The sequence below is a fragment of the Nanorana parkeri genome, unplaced genomic scaffold (assembly GCF_000935625.1).
Source record: "Nanorana parkeri isolate BGI_ZX_2015 unplaced genomic scaffold, ASM93562v1 scaffold453, whole genome shotgun sequence".
Lineage (NCBI taxonomy): Eukaryota > Metazoa > Chordata > Amphibia > Anura > Dicroglossidae > Nanorana > Nanorana parkeri.
In genome coordinates, this window is record NW_017306721.1 from 945,414 (window position 1) to 964,001 (window position 18,588).

Consider the following 18,588-nt stretch of genomic DNA (forward strand, 5'->3'; position numbering starts at 1 on the left):
TGAAAAAAAAATGTTTTTGCTGGAGTGAGGCTGTAAGTATGTTAGCTGACTGCATTTTTTGACGCGTTTTGCGTTTCCTGACCGTACAAAATGTGACATGCAGTATTTTTCTGTCGTAACCTGAACGGACTGCGCACGTGAGAACTGTAGCCCATAAAACACATAGGGATACATTGGGATGCATTTTTAGTGCAGGAGCGTACGGATCAGGTCAGCACAGAAAACGGGCGTCGTGTGAACAAGCCACAAAAGTTAGACTAGTAGCACTCCAACGTTGCCAGGATTGCAACAATAATTTACTTTGATGCAATATAAAAAAGCTATAAACACTAGAGGAATCTTAGTAAATGTTTTCTTCTTCTTAAGAGCTAAACACTTTTTGACCAAAAAAAATGATTAAAAGAGAACTATGGGGTTAAGTCTTTTCCCCATAGTTCTCAGGGTAACGGGAGGACACAAACTAGCGTTCTCCCATCACCCTAGGCTCAGTATACCGCGAGCTGTAGCTTGCAGTATACTGAGACGCCGCAGCTGAAGCGGATCCCGACAATTATGTCTGGATCCGCCCAGCTGCGTGACTGACAGCTGGCTCTGCCTATCTAGAGGCAGAGCCAGCTGTTCCCACCGCCTCCCCCGTCCGTTCCGCCAGTCAGAGCTGGCGGATCGGAGGGGGGAATCCAGCCCCTCCCCTGTCACGGCAGAGAGCCGTGACAGGATCGAGAGGTGAGCGAACGCCGGTATGTGTTCGCTCACCTCCCGATCTACTGAGCTGACCTTTGACAGTCTCATTGTCACAAGTCGGCTAGAACTATGAGGTGAGTGAAGAGCACTCACCTCATAGTTCTCCTTTAAATGGCTTACAGATGCTTATTACACATATTCACCATATATCACACATTCTGATGAAGCTTCTGGGCATTTTTCTCTACATCAAAGAGGCGTACTATTGCATCATGAGACTGAGGGTAGCCAATGTTAAAAATTGGTGCCAGTGTTGGCACTTTGTAGATCTTCAACACCTGGAAGGACTTTTAGCTTTCCCATGTTGTTGCCTGGCTTAAGTCTATGGACTAGACTTAAAACCGGTGTAAAAAAGGTGTCCATTTCCAGTTCAAATTAGGAAATTAAATCTGGACTCCAGGCCAACTACACGGATTAAAGGGTTATTAAACCCTCTGGGGTTTTTTGCATATATCTCCTGCTAGCAAGCAGGAGATATATGCAAAAACATAAAAAAAGAAGAAAACTTTTCAAAAGGGTTTAAACTTACCTGTGTCTCCACCGCACGCTCCTGTCCGATGACCCCCAAAAAAAGGGTCCAGGAAGCCCCCACTGACTACCAGGCTAAGGTAAGGTGACACATTTTTTTTAAATAAAATCCGGGGACATTTTTAAATATCCCCGGGAACATAAAATAAAACCTTCTTTTTTTTTTAATACTACTCACCTGATTCCTGGATCCAACAAGCGCGGCCTCCCGTCTCCCACGCTGTTAGAAGTTGCATACAGCGTGTGCTGGTTACTACTTAAACTGGTGCGCACAGTGTGCAGCTTCTGAGAAGATACGCTATTAGCGTAGCGGGAGTGATGCAAAATGTGCAGCCGACTTCCCCGCTATGCTGAAATACGGCAAGGTGTGAACCATACCCATTAAAACAATGGGATTTTAATGTTTAAGCGTTTTGTAGAGCGTTCGTAGAGCGTTGAACGCGCTACAAAAAGTACAGGTGTGAACCAGGCCTCAGCTTCCTTGCGGCGTTTTTGTCTCGCGTTTCCATTGGGATACAGCCAAGTAGCCCTCGGAAACGCGCGTTTGTCAATACGCCTAGGTGTGAACAGAGCCTTAAGGTACTGATAAGTTGGCAAATTGTCTCTTTCAGCCTCTCCTACTCCAGCATTTGCATGCCTTATGTGGCTAGGAGGTCAGATCTTTGATAGTTGACTGAAGATGGATAGCACTAGACACTTGGCTTTAGGTGGACAGTGAGTATAAATCTAGCCTTGGGTGTCAACCTGTAGAGATTGTTAGGCATCTTTGAAATCAACTTCTGGTATTGTCCAGTGTTAGCTGAAGTCATGGGCGTTGTTTCCCACAGTTACTCAATCTCTATTCCTCAGTGGCCCCATGAGGTCATATTTCTTGATTATCTAACCTTTGAGAGGTAGCATTCTTCTTCTAACCTGTTACTAAATAAAATGTGTGTAAAGACTAGACAATATGCTGGAGGCCCCAAGAACTGGGGTTGAGAATTATTGGTCTACACTATATTTTCTTTAAGACTGAGTATTGATCTATTAAAGCAGACCTTTACCCATATGTTTCAAATAACAACAAACACACTTTTAGAAATGTTTAGTAATGACAATCTACAAACACATACTTCTATATACTTGCCGGCTTTGTATTCTTTGCATACCTTATTTCTCTTTTCTTCCCCAGTCTTCTGACAGTGGCCATGTTTAATAAGAGCAGCTTACTAGCTTTCCTTTTGCTTCCATGATTTCTGGCACATGTGACTAGACATGTGACTAGGACATGTGACATGCACATCATCACCATGAGATTTCCCAGCAATGCTCTGCTGATGACAAGGCAATCCCAGTGTGCATTGCTGTGGCAAACTGAAGTCATTTTGTCCTTTCAAAGCAGGAAGTGAATGTTCTGCAAGTGTAAGTATTTCAAAATCACAGCATTATGTTATTATTAATCATCATACATAGCGGGATGCATTGCTAGAATTTGATTTTAGAGTGTAAAAGTCTACTTTAAAGGAGAACTATGAGATCAGTGATTTCCACTCACCTCATAGTTCTAGCCGACCTGTGACAATGAGACTATTAAAGGTCGGCTCAGTAGATCGGGAGGTGAGTGAACACATACGGTCCTGTCACGGCTCTCTGCCGTGACAGGGAGAGGGGCTGGATTCCCCTCTCTCCGCTCCGATCTGCCAGCGCTGACTGGCGGAACGGACGGGGAGGGGGCGGGTACAGCTGACTCTGCCTCTAGATAGGCAGAGCCAGCTGTCACTCACGCAGCTGGGCGGATCTCGACGTCGATGTCGGGATCCGCTCCGGCTGCGGTGTCTCAGTATACCGCGAGCTGTAGCTCGCGTTATACTGAGCTTAGGGTAATGGGAGGACGCTAGTTTGTGTCCTCCCGTTACCCTAAGGAGAACTATGGGGAAAAACACTGACCCCATAGTTCTCCTTTAAGCTCAGTTTTGGGCAAACTGATTCTCCAACACTTCAGCCAAAAAAAGACATTTACTGATTTTCTATGAACTCTCAATGTGCACCTCAATATGTTGTGTCAACCTTCATAATAAAAATGTTCATTATGACCGTAAAAGGGTAAAAATGTCAGTCCAATCTACTACGGGACAGATTTTATCTTTCCAGTTTTTCTGATTTTACTTACGCTTTCTGGCTGTTTTTATTTTCCTGGAATACTTCAGATTGTTATTGTGGGGTTCTTTCAACTAACGGTTGTGGCTTAACTGAAATGTAATAATGATTGTCTAAACTTGAAAGGGCTAATGGGTCCAACATATAATTAAAGTTGTATCTCTAGCCAGTTGTATCTATGGCTTGTTTTAGTTTTGGCTAGATGGGTAAAGGGTTAAAATCCAGTTTTTTTTCTCTTCTGCTGTTGCTAATGTGGTGAAGGGCACTGGACTCTACAAAACGTATTATTCTAAGTAGCATGCACCTTGTGCTTTAAGTATGCTGAATGTGGGGCAACGCTGGAGAAGAGGTTCGGAAAATGGTTTGTAGTAAGAATTTAAAATATATTTATTATATAAAGTAGTCCATATTAAAATCATGTTATTACAGCCAATGTGCTTCGGCAGCTTTAAAATGCCCCCTTCATTAAGGAAGTGGATAATGGACTTTGGCAAACTGAATGTAATTAATGTTTTTTTAGTAATAATGGTTGCATGTTTATCAGCAAATGCTACAATTATCTGCTAAGGAGCATACTGTAACAATCACTGTTACTCTTGATTTATGTATCATAGAAGGTGCCTGAAAAGGGACATGAGCTTCTTTGCGGCGTTTTTGTCTCACGTTTCCATTGGGATACAGCCAAGTAGCCCTGGGAAACGCGCGTTTGTCGCATGTTTTTTTTTACCGTGAATCTCGGTAAAAACGCACGTCACGAAATGCGCGACAAACGCGCATATTCGATACGCCTAGGTGTGAACAGAGCCTTATGTACCTTTTCAGGCATAGGCCGTTTTGTAGCGCGTTCAGACGGGCTGAAATAGGGCAAGGTGTGAACCATACCCATAGAAAACAATGGGATTTTAATGTTTGAGCGTTTTGTAGAGCGTTCGTAGAGCGTTGAACGCGCTACAAAACGTACAGGTGTGAACCAAACCTTAGAACCAACAACTGGAATAGCAAGGGCAAACTGTCACCTGATACTCCTAGTAGATCATCTGTAGGTGTACAGACCCAGAGTGGGGAAATAGCAAATAAACATTACACTGGTGCACCAGCAAAAATGCACAGGCCACTCAGCAGCAGCAACAATAAGGACCAAGACAGATTGGTCTGGTAGATAGGGTAGCAGACTGCCCTATATTTATACATTTTATATTTATAATATCTATCATTATATTTATTATCTGTGTGTTACTGGCAGTCAGCAATATGATGTTTGAATTCCTGTGTGCCTCCCCTGGCAGTCCTGTCACCCTACATTATAGTCTATATTGGCTATTCAGAAATCCAGCCCTGTTGACAGCCTCAAACAGTTTAATGCGTTTTCTCTACTGCAAGGGTAAGCAAAGGTAATTTCATAAAACATTCTTCTCAAACATTTTCTCAATAGAAGAACTGTAAAAGGCAAACATTGATTAGCAGTCCCCAGGAAGCACACAAGCAGGTGGTTGTATTTAGAGAATGACAACATGGTCCAAATGTTGACAGCAGATCTTCGATGTGCGTCATATGCAGACACTGGAGACTGGTAACTATAGCACTTGGCTACCTGGACTTTGGACTTTAACTAGAAACTTTCACAATGCAATGTTGAGGTCAGTTCTTTAAGTCACCTTCATGGCAAAGAGCTAATTTATTGCTTACTGTAACAACAAATCAAATAAAAAAAATCTACAGTGTATATACCATCATACCCCTTGAAAATTAAACATTAAAGTGCATATATCTGTTTTAAATTGTTAAATGAGCTTTGTAAATCTTTTCTGCAGTCACACGGTGATAATCAAGCAGGTACGCCTGAACTGTAAATAAAGTATGGTTTCTAAGAAACTATTTCATAAATATTTCATGATTAAGTGACATGACTAATGCATAATGTTCTTTGTATGTCATATCAAATGTGAATAGTTGTGGTAGGCTAAATAATTAGCAATTGGTTTCTTCAAACCATGCAAACTATTTAAGTTATACCTTGCAGTGTCTTCATTGACTTTACAGCTAAAAGCAAGAAATCACATTTTCAAAATGATCGATCAGTTATCGGCACAAACTATGCCTGTTTATTGAATAGATATCCACCGCAATCAAATTGTGTTACCTAACTGTCGGGTCCCGGTTCGTAGACCATGTTGGGTCCCGTCGCTTCCAGGCCGCGCAGGCGCAGACGTTAGACGACCCGGCGGGGTCACGCGGCGTGACGTCACTACGCGGATACTTTCCGGTGACGTCATCGCGCCGGCGCATGCGCAATAGGCCATCCCTGGGCTATATAAGGCGCATCTGATCACTCGTTCAGTGCTGAGTGATCTTCAGCCTGTGTGGATGTCAGTGTCTTGCTCCTGTCTTTTGGAAAAACCTGTGATCTGGCTTACTCCTGACGATTCTCTTGCTTACCCCTTTGTACTGCCTATGCCCGCCTGTTATCGACCCTGCTTGCCTTTTGACGACTCTTTTGGATTATCCTTGGTACTGCCTTTGCCCGCCTGTTGCCAACCCGGCTTGTTCCTGACGATCCCTTGGACTTTCCCCGGTACTGCTCGTGCTGCCTGTGCTGGATCCAGTCTGCCTCCTAACTTCCCCGTTGGGCAACTTAACGGCCAACTGCTCCATCAGGTCTCCACTCATCAGAGCAACCCGGAGTCAGCACCCGGCACCCGTGCACCCCCTGCCTGCGCACACTGTTTATCAACCCCAGTGGTCACAGACGGGGTTGCAAGGGAGGTCCTCCTCGTCAACTCGGGCCCACACCACAGCCCTTACACTAACTGTTGAAGTGGCTATAGTTAGATGTCAGACCTTTGGTATCTGGTGCTGAATTGTGCTCAAAGTGGAGATGGTGGGGTGGGGAATGGATAGTACTTCCATCAGGATTTGTTTTTTTAAACTCTTTGACTCCAAGATGCAGTAACAAAGAGTCCCACCGCTCCAATTCTTAAACCGGTCTCAACACTGTCAGCATTGCCCAGGTGAAGGCTAAAGATGCGTTCTCACCTCCCATAAATACATCTTCAAAGACAGACGCACTCCCCAGGCTTTCATGCATAAATTCAATCTTCTATTGACGCACATCAACAAATATGCAAGTGTACACCGTCTGATTGCTCCCCTACGTACAGGCAGCTAACGCATTTCACCTCCTGGGCCTGATCATAATCTTTGACTCCAAGACTATAATCATTGGGATGATACACGGGAAGAAAATCTCCCCTATGGCAACACTATAAAAATAAACCTGACAGAAGGTCTTACCTTTCCCGCTTCTATCCGAAATCTATTTTATTGTTATTATAAACTGAAATCAAATTGCTTTACGTTGCTGCAGCTTCTATAACCTCAGTAATCCTGAAGAGCAGACTTTGACTGGGGTATTAAAGGCAATCATACATTTATTCTGACATCAGCAGAAAATGGGTCATGGTAATGAAACTGTTATATAGTAGTGGCACACAGGAAACCTACTGCTAGTAAACAATTTTGGTGCACTGAGGATGGCTAGATGTAGAACTGAAGACAAAACTTTTTTGTTTAGTTTGCGACAGATTGAGGGAGGGTTTGCCCTCTGTGTCCCATTGCGGAGATTTCTCTTCACTTACTGTCCAATAGCAACAACAGGAAGTGAGAGAAAATCCCTCCAAATTGAGGGAAATCCCTGTTGGACAGCAGGGGTCACCACAACTAGTGTCCCCATTGCAAGATATCCCAGCTATTCCTGTTCTGATTACAACACAAAATTTGGGATTTCCTTTCACTGTCAGTGATAACGGTCACCAGGACAAATAGAGAGGGTCAATTTCTGTAATGGGAACACAGACAGCAATAAAAGCCTGACAGGTGTTCTAATCCTTCTCCACTCAATCCAAAACAGCATGTCAGTATTCAGCTGCAGGTCATTTCCAAAATGCAATAAAAGTCATGTGTATAAGGGCAGAGTAAAACAAATGTACACTGCTATCACAGGTAATATCTGTCTAGAACTGATACATGTCATATATTAATGGCATACTGTGTATATCCATCTCATTTACATAAAGAGAGATTCTGTGGACTTCTTACACTCAATAAACATTTGACCTGCCGTGTTCTGCTGCTACATACTTCTCCCCGGTATGTTCATACAAAAGGTACTGAAACCCTAAATGCCACCCAGATAGTATTACCCATTATTAGAACAGGGATCCCAACCTGAAAGAAGCAATTTCAGGGAGGTGCCCTTCTCATTTAAGGGAGGTGCTCTCTCTCCCACCCCTCATCCGCTGGGGGGAAAGGGGGGAGGAGAGAGAGCACCCCCCTGGAATGATGGCAGATAGCAGAGGAAGCAATAGCTTAGCCCATAGTTATATTGATTTTAATACAATGCCAGCTCACAACCCTCTTCTCCATCCTTCCTGTTGCAATCCTTTCCTCTTTTTCTCTCTCCTCTCTTCGTTTTTTCTTTTTCAGTACTATGTTTCTTAGGATAAGTTTAATTAATCAGCCTTGCACGAGCCTTTACTTAAATTGCTATATATGTATATGATCCAATTTTATGAGCTCAAGTTTTACAACACCACATGCCTTACCTTCTGTTACCTCTGTGATACTGGCATACGTTTCAATGTTTGTGTACATGTAACTGTTGAAATCTTTTAATAAACAGAAATTGAATATAAATCGGCTAAATACATTCCAGTTGCATCCAAACAAAAGGTTTTCACAGTAGTTTATTTTCTCTAGAAAGCAGCAACAGCCTGAGTAGATGGAAGTAGTGGTCTCTCTGCAGGGGACCAACACACCTACCCACTGGGTCGGAGCTAGGACTCTCCAATTAACATGGAACTGGAGCTTTGATGATTGTAGAGCTATAATTCTGACTCAGCAGGGGGCATGTTGGATCTCTGCAGTGACACCACTGCTTACACACAGAATGTACACAGTTCCATACAGAAAGTGTGATTTCTACAGCATGCTGGCAGGGAACAGGCTTTTTTACTTTTCGAATCTAAAGAAAACAAACTGAATAGCTTTGTACTTTGTTTTTAAGCTCTTGCAATGTATTTAGTTGATTTAAAGGAGAACTATGAGATGAGTGATTTCCACTCACCTCATAGTTCTAGCCGACCTGTGACAATGAGACTGTCACAGGTCGGCTCAATAGATCGGGAGGTGAGCAAACAGATACCGGCGTTCACTCACCTCTCGATCCTGTCACGGCTCTCTGCCGTAACAGGGGAGGGGCTGGATTCCCCCCTCCCCGCTCCCATCCGACATCGCTGACTGGCGGAACGGACGGGGGAGGGGGCGGGTACAGCTGGCTCTGTCTCTAGATAGGCAGAGCCAGCTGTCACTCACGCAGCTGGGCGGATCTCGACATCGATGTCGGGATCCGCTCCGGCTGCGGTGTCTCAGTATACCGCAAGCTGTAGCTCGCGGGAAAATACTGAGCTTAGGGTAATGGGAGGACGCTAGTTTGTGTCCTCCCGTTACCCTAAGGAGAACTATGGGGGAAAACACTGACCCCATAGTTCTCCTTTAAACTGAAACTTCACTGCAGTTTTAAAGCCACATTATTACAACAGGCGATGTTTTCAGTGGCAAAGGTCTCATAAAAAAAAAAAAAAACGGCTAAATACATTCCAGTTGCATCCAAACAAAAGGTTTTCACAGTAGTTTATTTTCTCTAGAAAGCAGCAACAGCCTGAGTAGATGGAAGTAGTGGTCTCTCTGCAGGGGACCAACACACCTACCCACTGGGTCGGAGCTAGGACTCTCCAATTAACATGGAACTGGAGCTTTGATGATTGTAGAGCTATAATTCTGACTCAGCAGGGGGCATGTTGGATCTCTGCAGTGACACCACTGCTTACACACAGAATGTACACAGTTCCATACAGAAAGTGTGATTTCTACAGCATGCTGGCAGGGAACAGGCTTTTTTACTTTTCGAATCTAAAGAAAACAAACTGAATAGCTTTGTACTTTGTTTTTAAGCTCTTGCAATGTATTTAGTTGATTTAAAGGAGAACTATGAGATGAGTGATTTCCACTCACCTCATAGTTCTAGCCGACCTGTGACAATGAGACTGTCACAGGTCGGCTCAATAGATCGGGAGGTGAGCAAACAGATACCGGCGTTCACTCACCTCTCGATCCTGTCACGGCTCTCTGCCGTAACAGGGGAGGGGCTGGATTCCCCCCTCCCCGCTCCCATCCGACATCGCTGACTGGCGGAACGGACGGGGGAGGGGGCGGGTACAGCTGGCTCTGTCTCTAGATAGGCAGAGCCAGCTGTCACTCACGCAGCTGGGCGGATCTCGACATCGATGTCGGGATCCGCTCCGGCTGCGGTGTCTCAGTATACCGCAAGCTGTAGCTCGCGGGAAAATACTGAGCTTAGGGTAATGGGAGGACGCTAGTTTGTGTCCTCCCGTTACCCTAAGGAGAACTATGGGGGAAAACACTGACCCCATAGTTCTCCTTTAAACTGAAACTTCACTGCAGTTTTAAAGCCACATTATTACAACAGGCGATGTTTTCAGTGGCAAAGGTCTCATAAAAAAAAAAAAAACTTGACAACACTAAATGTACAAGCCTATATATTTTAAATCCCCAAAAACTGCATACAACTACCCTTCAATTTTCACATTTACAAGCCGAAAAGGTGTCAATAAATTAAACGTTTATTAGCAATTGAGGTTTGAGAACTGTGCCCCCTATGGCAACTTACAATGTCTGATGCCACACAGTAAGCAAATCAAACTTTAGATCCTTGGTCATGGTGCAGGGACATCCTGGATGCACATGCTTTACCTCCAAAGCATAGTTTGACAGTAGGACCTTTCGGGTCAACAGGCAAATTTGTCCTAAGAGCATTCTTCAATCCGACTCAGACAGACGCCACACCTAAAAAGAAATGCAGAAAAACAGCATTATACAGCCACTCCGCTGCTGTAGCTTGCATTATGCTGTGTTTATTTAAAATGGCCATGCCAATTCACCCCTGATCTGTAAACAGCTCAAAAAAGGCTTAATGCTACATTAATCTACTTCTTCCAAACAATCAATGCATTAGGAAGAAGGCCGTCCCAGCAGCCTGAAAAGAAGTTCTACACAAAGTTACTGAAGTACAAAGGTCATAGCACAATGTAACCTATTAACCTCTAAGAAACCTGCTTTGGGTCTTTGTTAAGTTCTTGGAATGTGGAGCTATTTGCTTCCGCCAATGATTTCATACCTGCAAAGCTCCATTATGTAAAAGATCATTCTTGGGGCTGTCACAGTCTGGCAGGGAGCCCAATAGAGTCCCTCTGCTAGTGTCTTTCAACAATTTAGTAGGCTTATGCCATATGTTCTCCAGAGGTCAGCCATTTCCCTTGCTCAAAAAACCAGCATGCGTCGTGAATGGCCAGAAAGAGAGGAAGTATTGAGTTTTGGCTTTCACAAAATACAAAATACAAGTAAAAAAAAAAAAGAAACACGTGCCGTTTGCGTATTACTTGGTATTATTGGGCTTTGTATGGAAACTGAAGGAAAAGTATAGAACGACAAATCAGATTCCAGTTGTCATTATCTAGAGCAGCGTTTGTCAACCTTTTTTCAGTCCTAGCACCCTTTAAAAGTATGCAAAATCTTGAGGTACTGAATGTAAGAAATTATGTGTTGTCCCTTCAAAATCCATATCTGACCCTAATCTGAGATACAGGTTCTGATATGGATTTTAACCACTTGCTGACCGGGATGTTAAGTCCCCTTCCCGGCTAGGCCATTTTTCAGTATTCAGCACTGCGGTACTTTGACTGATGTTTATTCAGTCATGCAACGCTGTACTGAAATTAATGTTATACTATTTTGTAGGGACAGATAGAGATTTCTTTTGGTGGTATTTAAGCACCACTGGGGTTTTTATTTTTTAATATATAATGAAAAAAGTTCTGGAAATGTTGAGAAAAAAGCCTGTTTTCCCTACGTTATGTTATAAAACCTTGGTTCTCAACTGGTGGGTCGTGACCCAAAAGTGGGCCGCCACCCCGTGTTCATTGGATTTGCCGCATGCCTTCCACTGGAGTCCCCCGACTACTTGTTCCGGGCGCCGCGCGGTAAGTGGGGAATCCGGCCGTTCATTTACAAGTGATTGCGGCAATGTCACCGCGATCACTTGTAATATGTGTGCAGTCCCCGCACCTACCTCTCTCCGCTGGTCTTCGGGACTCCGTCCTCCCCCGACCGCCGAATCTCTCTCCTGTCCCTGCCGCCGATGCAGTGAGCAGAGCGGCAGGGTTAAAACTAACCCTGCTGCTCCGTGTACACAGTGAGAGGGGAGAGCTGTGCTCTTCCCCTCTCACCTGTCACAGGAGTTCCAGCACAGTACTGTGCTGGAGCTCCTGTATTGGAGGTGACAGGGTCAATAAAGAGAACCTGTCACCTCCAATTGCTATCACACAGGGGATTGTTTTCTCCTGTGTGATAGCAATAAAGTTAAGTGAAAAAAATTTGATAAAAAAATAATAAATAAATACAAATTTTAAAAATAAGAAATAATAATTAATTTTAAAAAATAAAAAAAGTGATTAAAAAGTAAAAAACAATAAGAATAATATTAAAAAATAATAAGTAAATAATTATGAAAAATAAATCAACAATAAGATAGAAAATTATAAAAAATAATAAAATAAAACAAGCTAAAAATTTGAAAAATAAAAAAGTGATAAAAAAGTAAGAAAAAATAAAGAAACCATAATAAAAATTAGAACTAACCCTGCCGCATCTGCCATCCGGTTCCATTCTCCGTTGATTTGGGAGGGGGCTGGTTGGCGGGGAGGGGGTGCATTGCAGAACCTGGCCTTGGGGCGGCAGGAAGAGCCAATCCGGCCCTGCTCCTCAGCCTCCTTCTAGTGCAGCAATGTCAGTTCTCGCGCTGAGCAGCCATTAAGAATATGCTGCCTGGCACTGAGTGTCAGCGTGAGGTGGGGTACACTGGTGGTATGGCTGCCAGGGAGCTCCATCAATACATGCATTGCTTATAGCTCCCGTCCTGTAGCGGTGCCTGGACTGGAGTGACATCACATTCTGGCTCCCGGCACGGCTACAGAGCGCGCATGGGAACTGTACAAGCAATGCACATATGGATAGAGCTCCATCACAGCACAGCAGCCCACACTGCCATGTGTTCCATTGCAGTGCAACGTGGGTCGCGACCTAATGACAAATGTGGGTCTTGAGGTTAGACAGGTTGAGAACAACTGTTATAAAACATTTATTAGTACCCAATTTCTTTGGTAAAACATAAAAGACGGGGTCATGTCGGATAACTAGGCACAAAACATGTCAAGCCTTAAACTACCATCCCTAAAATTGGCCATAGGCAACGCTTTAAAAGCTTTTAACGCTTATCAGTTTAGTGTTATCAGTGATTGATGGCCCTAAAATTATTGCTCATACTCTGACGTTTGTGGCGATATGTAACATGTGTTGCATAATCGTTGTTTTCACATGTAGACGCACCCAAGTTGTATTTACATTTATAAGTGTGTGCACGCGGAGGGTTAAAAAATGTAGGGTGTTTTTATTTTTTTAATATGAGACTGTAATAGACATCGTGTCCACCTTTAGAGAGAGAGGAGGAGAGATCAGCAGTGGGAGAATGTATTGTTCATTCTGTTTTGACATTTTATTAAACTTTTAGAAAAATGCAGTGTGGTACTGTGAAAAAAACCCTCACACACTATGCTATTAAACTGTTGTGCCATTGGTCAGCTTGTCTGAAGTTGAGGACTTGAGATTTCATTTTTTTCAAGAGGAATCCTTCCTATAGCTTTTAGATCTGAGAGACAAGAAACGAAAAAGGGCGCCTCCATAGTGTAAAAACGAAATTTAATGATAAAATGTACAACTGTATTGTACTTACAAAAAGTCGGTAGTAAACAGGCATAAAGAAATCGATAGGATATCGGATCATCCAGCAGCGGAAGTCTGAAAGGATACGTAGTATCAGCGTCCACCGCCCCTGTGTAGTCAATCAGAAGGTTCTGATGAAGGGGGCGTGCCCCAGAAACACATAAACCTTGACTACACAGGGGCAGTGGACGCTGATACTACGTATCCTTTCAGTCTTCCGCTGCTAGATGATCTGATATCTTATGGATTTCTTTATGCCTGTTTACTACCGACTTTTTGTAAGTACAATACAAGTTGTGCATTTTATCATTAAATTTCGTTTTTACACTATGGAGGCGCCCTTTTTCGTTTCTTGTCTCTCAGATTGACGGTCTCCTTGACCTGTGGGAGCTGCCTCTTCAGTGTGTCCGTTATCATTACAACTGGCCGTTTTGCAGGTGGAGGCGCCAGTATTGTTTCTTGTTGCTTAGCTTTTAGATCTCCTGTGGCTGCTACTCTCAGGTCAATTCAGGCCTACTTGTACTTGATAAAAAAAATAAGGCGACGCAGCCAAAGCTACCTAAAAAATATAAGTGGAAATGAATCAGAGTGCTGCTACTGTATTTAAGCCAATCTTAATGTAAAGGTTAAAAAAGTCAGTTACACATCTAAAACATGGGATGCCAGAATATGATGTTGCTGATGCTGTCTGTAAAAATAGTAATATTCCCTACTACCATATGCAGCTTAACCAGCTGACATCCGCGGTGTTAAACCCCCTTCCCATCCAGGCCATTTTTCAGTATTCAGCGCTGCGGTACTTTGACTGACATTTATTCCGTCATGCAGCGCTGTACTGAAATTCATTTTATATCATTTTTTGCGGACAGATGGAGCTTTCTTTTGGTGGTATTTATTCACCACTGGGGGAATTGGTCGGGTCTTTTCTGCCCGTGCGTGCCCGCTAGGGGGCGCACGCGAGCAGAAAAAAAATGCCATCTAGGGACGGCAACCCACCAATGCAGCGGTGCAAGTGGTTAAAGCTATCTCATTTAAAGGATTGCTGTTTTTTCAATGTTGACCTTGAAGACGTATTAAAAGGGTCCCGTTCCCTGGTGTGCAGTATTTTTCAAATGTAGCAAATTTGGACCTAGCCTTGCTATAAAATTGTCCTGCTGCTGGTCATTTGTACAATGCAGTGTCATCTGGGGTCTCTTAATTCATGTAAAACACCTTACTGTATTTTTTCTTTAGCAGACATCCCAACTCTCCCGGACGCTCCAGGAGTCCCCTGCTATTAGATAGCGGCTCCCGGCCGCCCGGGAGAGAAAAACTTTCTCCTGGAAAGGTTTACTCTGCTCGATCAAGCAGAGTAAACCTTTCCCTGCTCTATTTTATTTTTTTTCTCTGACATTGGGTCCGCCGTCAGTCAGGGCAAAAAAAAAAACCCAGCATAGGAATATATAGCTAGATTGCTATTGGCTATTTCACTTTGCAAATGGGGGGGACCTAAAGTCCTCTTCTAGTGATTGACAGCAGCAGATGGCAGGTGCAATAGCCAGTTTGCTATTGCATATTGCAAATTGATGGGGGGGGGATGGGGGAGAGGGCACCTCCCTGAAATGAGAAGGGCGCCTCCCTGAGATTTGCTTTTTTCAGGTTGGGATCCCTGCTTTAGTATATATCGGACAATTCTCCCACTTTAAAAATGTCCTGTTACTGGCCACTTTTACACTGCTGTATCATTTATGGGCTCTGGAATCTTAATGAGAGCAACGGGTCAGGAACTGTCCAACAGCAGGAAAGTTTTGCATCAGTGAGAACAGGGTTAGTCTGCAGCAAACTACTGGCCAATTTCTATATGCCGGTCAAAGCAGGCCTGTTACCATGTGATGAAAAAGAACATGTCACTGCTAAAACTGCATGAAAAATGACGAAGTGAATTAGATTGGGGTGCTGCTGCTGTATGTAAACCAAGCTAATTATAAAAGAAAAATTAATTCCATAGCCAAATATGAGCTGCTAGTGTATACTTTCAGTAAAACTGTCTGTGAAAATCATACTGCCCTGTACCACCACATCAATCTTTAGGGCCCCATTCACACTTATAGTTTAGGTGTGTTTAGTGATTCCTACATCAGGAACATGCCATTTCCTGCAGCAGGAATCCCAAATCTGCCCTTTCCAAGCAGCAGCTGTCACCTGTTCAAGTTAAAGGAGAACAATGGGGTAAGTGTTTTTCCCCATTATGCTCTTTAGGGTCACAGAGGACATATACTAACCTCATCCCGTGACCCAAAGCTCACTATACAGCGAGCTTTTGCTTGCGATATTCAGAGAGCGCCGCAGCCGGGACGGACAATACTGTCTGGATACACCCAGCTGCATGAGTGACAGCTGGCTCTGCCTATCTAGAGGCAGAGCCAGCTGTGCCTGCCCCCTCCCCGTTCGTTCATCCACTCAACGCTGGAGGATCGTGAGCGAGCGACGGTATGTGTTTGCTCACTTCTCGATCAATCAGTTTCTTTGTCACAGGTCGGCTCTAACTATGGGTGAAAATCACTCACCTCACAGTTCTCCTTTAATGATTGGGTGACAGTGGTTGCATTTGAAAGCGATGCAATTACTTTTGGTTGGAAATCCATCACTATCCCTGGACACATCGATATTATATATAATTTAAAAAGTACCATAAATGTAAAAAAAACAAAAAAGTTTCCCTACGTTATGTTATAAAACATTTATTCTTACCCATATTTTTAGTAAAACATAAAAGTCAGGGTCACGTCGGGTAAATAGACACCAAACATGTCAAGCCTTAAAATGGCGTGCGCCCGCAAAAATCGCAAAATACGCCCATAGGCGACGATTAAAATGCTTTTTCTGTTCATCAGACCCCCTGCAAAGTCACACAGATACCTGTTGATCCTGCCAGTTAGGTCTAGCTAATACAGCTTTCTTTGATGATGTGGCTACAATGCTGCACTACAGTGCAGAGTTGCCACTCTGTTATAGGCTGTGTCTGCTTGTTCTACAGTTGGATGGAAAGACATTGCAGGGGGCGTGGCTATCAGCATTGTCACTGCTGATTCACAAGCCTGTAGCTTGTCAATTAGCCCCTGGCCACACCCAGTCACACCTAGTCCTGCCCACTGCTTTCTGAATTGATAGCACCGCCTCTGTTGCTCAAACCCTCCCAATGTAAGCTGCATTGTCTTGGAGGGGGAGCATGTCAGACAAAGATGGAGGATTTGGCTCAGTGCACGCCAGTGGCGTAACCAGAGTTCTGGGCGCCCGGGGCAGAAATTGTTTTTCGCCACCCCCCCTTCACTTTTCGCCCGGGGCCCGCGCCCCTGTTGCCCCCCCCCGGTTGTTACGCCACTGGTGCACGCGTATGAATGTATGTTCCCGAACATGGAAGTTTAGCGTTACGCAACCTATGCCTATACTTGTGCACGTGTACACGCTGGTACTTGTGTTTGCACGTGTATATCTTTGTACAGCGGAGCTGATTGTAATTTTTTATCGACACATCTTTATTCCAATGTTTTTTGTACAAGAGGCCTCATTACTTTAGCAGGCAGTCTGGAGTATCGTGTTTTATTCTACATACCGGCTAGATGGAAAACCTTATGAGCCCTTCTCTTATTGATTGGTTAATCTCTTAAACATACTCAGATTTGTTACAACAAGCACCTAGCTATAGCAAATAGATTTGGTATGGCATTGTGTTGTTGTAGCCTTGTCAGAAATTCCAAGAGGAGGTACAACTTATGTACAAATAGTGAACCAGAATGTACTAGTCCTTCTATTAGTGATGTTTGTTCTGATTCTGTGCCAAACACTTTCTATATCTTGGGGTTCAAGAAGAAATATAAGCTTGCCATCATGAGCCAGTGACAACAATGATAATGGATGTGATTTCATAGAGAAATATGTGATTTTATCATAGAAATATTTGGAAGGAAATCTGTCCTACAAAATATTGGGCAGTCAGCAGATTATACAATTTTATGTCACAGTAAATTCACTGCAAGTGAAGAAGATAATCTCTATGTCTCCTACGTCCAATCACAGAAAAAAACTGAACTCTGGATAATGAAATATTGTCTAAATAAAAGAGCCAAGTGTATTCTTCATTAATCCTGGTGAGCTTTGGGTATTTTTTCCAGATCTGTGCAGTAATCCAGTGTGAAACTTGGGAGCTTCCCAGGGGCGTCCCGAGGCCAGATGTCACCCCAACATGACGGCATTGCGCATGCGTGGCCATCTTGTTGATACCTACCGGCAGCCATCTTAGTGATGGGCACTGGCAGAGAGAGGAGGGGACATTCACCCAGCCGGATAAGGTATGCTGTCGGGTCCCCTCTTCTCTCCTGCAACTGTCGGGCTCTTGGTCCATGACCAAGTGCCCGACTTTTCAGAGGGGATGACACCAAAATGACTGTCAGTGTCACCCCTCCAATGGTGTCAGGGTGACTGGTCTCGTATCCCCCCCGCCTGTAGTTTTCTGCAGGCAGCTTGTAATCAGTGGGTCTTGCTGGGTCCCTCCCACAGCTCTGCTCTCTGCACAGGCTGGATGCAGCACAGTGATGATGTCATTACTATTTTTAAAGGGCAATAGCTGTGTTCGCAAAAGCTTTTATTTGCACACAGTGGATTTATATTCTTTGCAGCTATTGAGGAGTTTATTTAAATAAATATTTCTGTGCCTGGACTTTAGCTTTAAGAAGATGCCAAAAGTCCTACCGTTCCACTGCTTGATTACTCCACGACAATGACATGAAAGTAGAATGTAATGCCGTATTGTCATTGTTCTATGATCTAGATATATAAAAGGAATAATCGTTATCTGATTGTGATGATGTCTCTGCAGTCTAGCAAATAACTGAGCTCTCATTATTACCTGTTGCACAATCTCGCTATAACCTAATTGATTGGCTGTATTAGGAACAAAAATAAATACAGTGAACTCCCATTATCCGGCATTCAAGCAACTGGCAAAAAAATCGAGGGCATAATATGTCCTTGTTTTCTTTGCAGGTGGCTTGATGCACACTAACAAATTGTCGGTTGCTTGGTGCACACTGGTTAGTTACAAAATGTTATTTAGTTGCTAATAAAACTCTTAGTTTACATCTTGTTGCCGGCCAGTGGCTAGATTCCGCAGTTGGTAGCAGAATGTAAACGGCGGGGAGCAACAGGCAGCCTGCTATTGGCTATTTCAGATGGGGGGGCAGGGACCGTGGGGGGGGGGGTTGCTTGAGGGTTACTATTAACTTTCAAGTAATC